General features: G+C 35.8%; 2 long non-coding RNA genes across 6 annotated transcripts; both read left to right on the forward strand.

Annotated features, from left to right (window-relative positions):
- The first annotated feature begins 1513 nt into the window (after positions 1–1513).
- LOC108950620 lies at positions 1514–2335 on the forward strand. Its single transcript, XR_001975293.2, has 2 exons — positions 1514–1638; positions 1943–2335. It is a non-coding gene; the product is annotated as an uncharacterized LOC108950620 (long non-coding RNA).
- A 1170-nt stretch (positions 2336–3505) lies between these two features.
- Positions 3506–5752, forward strand: LOC108950619. 5 transcript variants are annotated; one of them, XR_003397171.1, is made up of 3 exons: positions 3506–3736; positions 3789–4084; positions 4168–5752. It is a non-coding gene; the product is annotated as an uncharacterized LOC108950619 (long non-coding RNA). The 5 variants fall into 5 exon arrangements; XR_003397172.1 differs by having other exon boundaries at positions 3792–4084; XR_003397170.1 differs by lacking the exon at positions 3506–3736 and having other exon boundaries at positions 3747–4084; positions 4168–5363; positions 5428–5752.
- The last annotated feature ends 108 nt before the right edge of the window (positions 5753–5860 follow it).

A 5860-nucleotide genomic window follows, 5' to 3' on the forward strand; every position in this document is an offset into this window, starting at 1 on the left:
CAACAAGCACGAATCTGTTTTTCAAAAACCCAAAAAAGAAGAAAATTAAATAAAGCTAGAAATTCTGTAGAACCAATTTGGACGAGGACATTTCCCCTGCACGTAAACGTTGTTGATCCTGCAACACGCGGAGACCGTTCATGGTTATTGGGCTAAATGCAAGGTCCCGGTAATAAAATCAAGGAATTTCCAAGTTCTGTGTGTTTCATGCAGAAAGTGGTTTCACAAAAATTGCCTTTCAGGCAAAGTTGCATTTGATGGGACATACTTTTCATGTACAAACAATCGTCCATAAAACATGATCCAATTTTAAATTGATTTCGTACAACTGCTTCGTTTATATACCATTCTTTTTGATATACTTAGTAAATAAATAGCATTTACAACTGTAATTTTTTCTTTATGCCATGAAATAATGGTCTAGTGTAAGATCAAAAATCTTCAATTCCGTGGCCTACTAAAGATATATTTAGTAGGCAGAAAGATATATTTAGTAGGCAGTAGGCCATGATTCCGACACCAAACCTGGTAGTATATGAACGTAAAAATAGACGCATGGACAAACAGACGAGAAAATGCTGATTCCGACGATTTTTCCGACTCCGACAATTCATTAAATTAGTTTCGTGACTTTTCCGACGATTCATTGAATTGGTGCCAATTCCGACAATTCCGAATTCCTTAAATTAGTGCTACCCGTTTTCTTGGAATGCAGCGAATGATGCAGTTATAAATTTGCAAAAGTGTTGAACCAAAAATATTTTTTGAAAGATTCTGTCATAGTACTTGAAAGTACTGAATAAACTTGATCAAAATCACTCTTTGACGTACAATCAATGAGACGAAGTCATCTTTTAGCACGTTATCGTCCTCCTTCTCTCCGTCTTGCTTTTTAATCTATCTTTCGACGTCTTTCAAGATGTACCAAATTAGTATCAAAATATTTTTTGAAAGATTCTGTCATAGTACTTGAAAGTACTGAATAAACTTGATCAAAATCACTCTTTTACGTACAATCAATGAGACGAAGTCATCTTTTAGCACGTTATCGTCCTCCTTCTCTCCGTCTTGCTTTTTAATCTATCTTTCGACGTCTTTCAAGATGTAATTCGTACAGAATACGTTTACAAGACGTGGAAAATGTGTTTGAGGCATTTGGTCATTCCCTTTTCTCTATCTGTAACTATCGGGATATCTTTGGCTTTCGTTATTCCGATTAAGGACAAGCTGTCGCGTTGGAATTCTCGATGGTATTTGAGAAATTTCATTTCATGGAGCATAAATGCTATTGGAAATATCGGATCATCCTGCAATTTTGTATTTCGTGCTACAAGAACAGACACGTTAAAGTCCCCCAAGCAAAATGTAGTGTCACATAAAACCACCTGCTTCAATTCCGAATTTGCCATTGAAAGTTTTACTAATTTATTCATTTCTGCAAGATGAACTACTAAATCTGGATAAAAAGTAAACTGCCGTACATATGTCCCGCTTTGGTGAGCCGATTCTATCGAGCTAAAGTATCGTCGTTATTGAAATCATTTCGAGACTGCCAATTTTTGCCTTTAAAAGAGTAAGCGCTTCCGCCACACGGTTTAAGTGTCGGGACATTTGAGACTTCCACAACAAAGGCAAAAGGTTGGTTTCCCAAATTTTGAAGCATCACTGCCATCATTTATAAATGTAGCCGTTATATATATGTAATAAATTCTAAAAAAAAATATGTATGAAACAGGCGATAAACCCAATAAAAGCACCGTAAATTCGCTGCTAAGTCTTTACAGACTTGCAAAAAAAATATATAAAATAATGTATACGATCGTTGCGTTATTGTAATATTTTATATATGCACGTTCTTTGTCGTCAATCTTATTTTCTGCTTAAATACGTCGTCCTATTAAGGCTACGCAGCTTCGATTTAATTTTTTTGCATTCTGTATAGGAACGTGGTGGGAAGACGAGAGGAAAACTAGTGGAGGGACGGAAGAAAACTATTTTTTTACCCCAAATAAGCGGGGGACGATAGGGAAATGGTTGAGGAATAGAGTAAAACTATTTTGTGTGATAAACCGTGCGTCACTATGAACTTAGATGAATCTACTGACAACCTTAAAATTCGATAGCAGCGACGAAAGTTATTAGACAGTTTTAAAAAACGGATATAAAGTAATGACTATTGTCTGTACATTATTTCGCTATTGTGACGTAAAACACCTACGTCATTTTGAATTTTTTGACCGAGCTTTATGCTTAATAACTGTGTGACTCACAAACCTTTCAGTGTATAGAATACGTTTAAATTACAAATTTCTTAATAAAATCAAGCCTTTTGTAACTTGGGAGTTTTAAACTGTTCATTTAACGACGTTGAGGTTTGAGATAAAATAGATTTAAGAAAGTGCTGTACTGTTTGCACCGTCATATCTTCCTGAAGCAGTCCGTTTATTAATTAAGCATCGCCGGGATTGGTTTCGGAATAAGCACCTTACTATTTCGCATTTTTTAATATTTAAAACAGTAATCGCGCGTTTTATCAAGTCGTGGTAATACTGTGAAATAATTCTGTAACAATATTTTCCTGATTATCATTAAATGGGGGTCCGTAAAACGAAAATTAAAAAAAGTTCTCGTATGTTCCCCCACCCTACTATATATAGTAATATAGTGACAATATCTTATTCATGTCATACAATTATATGATAGAACTTGCCTGGTCTTTAAATCTTCTAATCGTTTAACATCATGCATATGCTCGCCTAATAAACTTTCTACTAATTCAGCACTGGCGTTTCAAAATATAAACTATAAATAAGAATTGCGAAAATAAGAACTCAATAAACAAACATATTTTTTCTGATCTTACTAACGAAAGAGCAGTATGGTGGCCCATCGTTATCACATAAAAAATCAACTTTTTATTAAATTTTTTTTTTCGTTTTGGAATGTGCCACTGGACCATTCTTCTAATCAAATGGTATGTGATACATTGCACCCTTTTACAGATTTTCTTTTTTTGACATAAAATAATATTCTTAAATTTAGAGTATTGATTAACATCTGGAACATCACTCCGACGACCAAGTTGACGCATTTTTCCAAAATAGGCTTCAAGTGGATTAAAATGTAGGTGTCGCTGGGGCTTACAGAAAAGATAAACTCTATCAGCTCCACCATTGCTCGGGTTGACATCACTAATTCATCGTAAGTTTGTTGGCTTAAAAACTGTTTTCCTTTTGCTGTAGCAGTGTCACCAGTTATGCTCTCTTTCCAGTTTTGGAGCTCGTTTAAGAAGTCCACTTTCAGCCAACTCAGTCGTGGATCTCGCAAATCCTTGTTATATCCACCGTTCAAGCGAGTGTTCATCAGATCAAACCATCGGTTCATCAGACGAGCAAACCAAGCACTGCGCTTCATTCTGTCATCACCTCTACTTTCCATCAAGCTCGCAACTGTATTTGACAGCAGCCTAGCAGCATAAGAAACTCGCATTTTGAGGAAATTTTTTTGCGAAAAGTGACCATCATGCAACTTGCAGCACCGAAGTTGATCTGTTTCGAACAACTGTGGAACCCGGCAGAAATGTTCCCAAAGTATAAAATGGTCACTATATTTTAAAAGTCTAGCACCATTTGGACGACTTGATTTTACATTATTACAATTTTTACATTATTACAATTTTGTTTTGCGGTTTTAAGCAAGTGAGGAGGATCAGATATTAAGAAAATTGAAAGCTCCGGTTGGTAGATATTTGTACATTTGTTCGGAATATCTAAATCCAGGTTGTTTAGCAGAGAAAACAATTTCCTGTTACAAGCTGCACCATCTGCAACAAGTGCTATTATTGTAAAATCACAATCGGCAATTGCTGAAACTTCTTCCCAAAACATGCTGGCCAATTTATATGCTTTGGTGTTGTGGGTGGAGAAAAAAAGCCAATGGTCTGGAGAACTGACTCGTGATGGATCTAACATATAGCTGAAGCACATGGGATGCAGCTATCGTTTCCTTTTTTCTTTCAGCCCCAAGATCAACGAATCCAACTATGGAGTCGGTGGTGGCATCCTACATAATATTTTCCTAAACTGTAAGTAATGTACGAAATCATGACAATATATAAAATTAGAAGTAATAATAAACATATTTACTTACCCCCTTCATTTCATCTAGAGACATTACAAGAAGTCGTTGATGAGACTGCAGTTTTACAGCCTCCAACTTCAACTCCTGCAACACATGCTGTTGGATACCAGGTGATGTGCTGTAAAGATTCCTAAAATAGTATTTTTTACCATTTAGAACTGTTCCAAATGAAAAGTAGCATGAGTATTCGAACATAATCATTTAATGTTCTGGAACTGGGTAGGCGAAGCAAACCAGACTCCCGCAGCTCCTCGTAACAACTTTTACTTTTAGAATCTAAACACATGAATAACCGAATGTCTGTAAACCGTATATACATAATCCTTTTATATTAGTAGCTATACATACTTAATAATCTCTGGGTGGTAACGTTCACCTTTTGTTTTGCTACCATTAAGTTTGATCTGTTCTTCCCAAAACAGTTTATAAAAGTCATTAACTTCCTGCTTGTCACAGGCTAAAGTTAAAAAAGCTGGTTAAAGGGTGAAAGGTTGTTTATTTTGCTGAAACTGTACCTTGGGCCATTAAATTTTTGAAATCATTTGCTAAATCTGCCTCTACGACAACCAAACGTTCTTCAGTTTCAAAGTTTTTTTAATTTTTGTTTCCAATTCAGTGATTCTGTCAAGTAATTGCATTTTAATTCAGCACTGTTTTTAGAAAGAAATATCAATAGTCAATACCGAACATCTTTTTGTTCCAATGAGCATTTGATTCTTTCCTTTATTGTGTGGCCACATTGAATCCTTTAAGGGGTATTCTTTTTACCTTCTCCTTGTAAATCTTTCTTCGGTTTGTATTTCTATTTACTTTTTTCTTAACACACCCACATTCTCTGCATTGTTGTCCATCTTTCATAAATATCTGACACTTTTCTGCCCTGATTAGAATGTGTTAAAGATTTAATATTTTTTTAAATTTAAAATGTAATGCATGATTAGGCCTACATGTACAGATACTGTCTTATTGCTCACCTATGCGTTATTATGTTCACTTCTGGAATTAATCTAACTTCCAGAAAGGTTACTGGCCTTGGTCATGTAATGACACACCCCGGATTTAGGTCACCCAGCAGTACACTACAAGTTCTGTACTGAAACACAGATTTCAGGGCTTCAGCAAGAGGTTGATGTTAAACATCTAACTGTATACAATCTGGAGCACCCCAACCATAAAGGAAGCCAAAACCCTGAAATCCTTGAAGATTTTCAAATGAAGTTTTGGTTGGTCATGACCATCTTCAAAAAATTAATTAATAGTCTCGCTATTTTTATTTATATTTTTCAGCCAAGTGGAAGAGGTGTTTGAGCCAGTGAATTGAAAGTTTCAAAGTGTGGGGTGGTGGTGATGATGATCTTGGTTAGTGGGAGTGGACTTGCAGCCACTAAAGCTACCGCGTTTCGGTGGGAGATTCAATGTTGGTTGTCGAGACCTTGTTTATTTAAACTAAACTTAGGCTTTATTTAACATAACGTAACTACGACCTTAAACAAATAGAATATTAGATATAGATTAAAATAACAACGGAAATGATATCACTAAACTCAGTAAGCTAATTCAAACAGTAACACTGCAACTGAAAGACGGGAGTTAAAACAAATGGTGAAACGTGGCGACAAAAGAAGGAACACCCGAAAGTAATTATTAGCGGCGCGCGCCGCACACAGTGTTGCCGTTTGTGGAATGCTTCACATTCTTCCCCACAAAATTTTGTTTAACA

The sequence above is a fragment of the Ciona intestinalis genome, unplaced genomic scaffold, assembly GCF_000224145.3.
Source record: "Ciona intestinalis unplaced genomic scaffold, KH HT000399.1, whole genome shotgun sequence".
Classification (NCBI taxonomy): domain Eukaryota; kingdom Metazoa; phylum Chordata; class Ascidiacea; order Phlebobranchia; family Cionidae; genus Ciona; species Ciona intestinalis.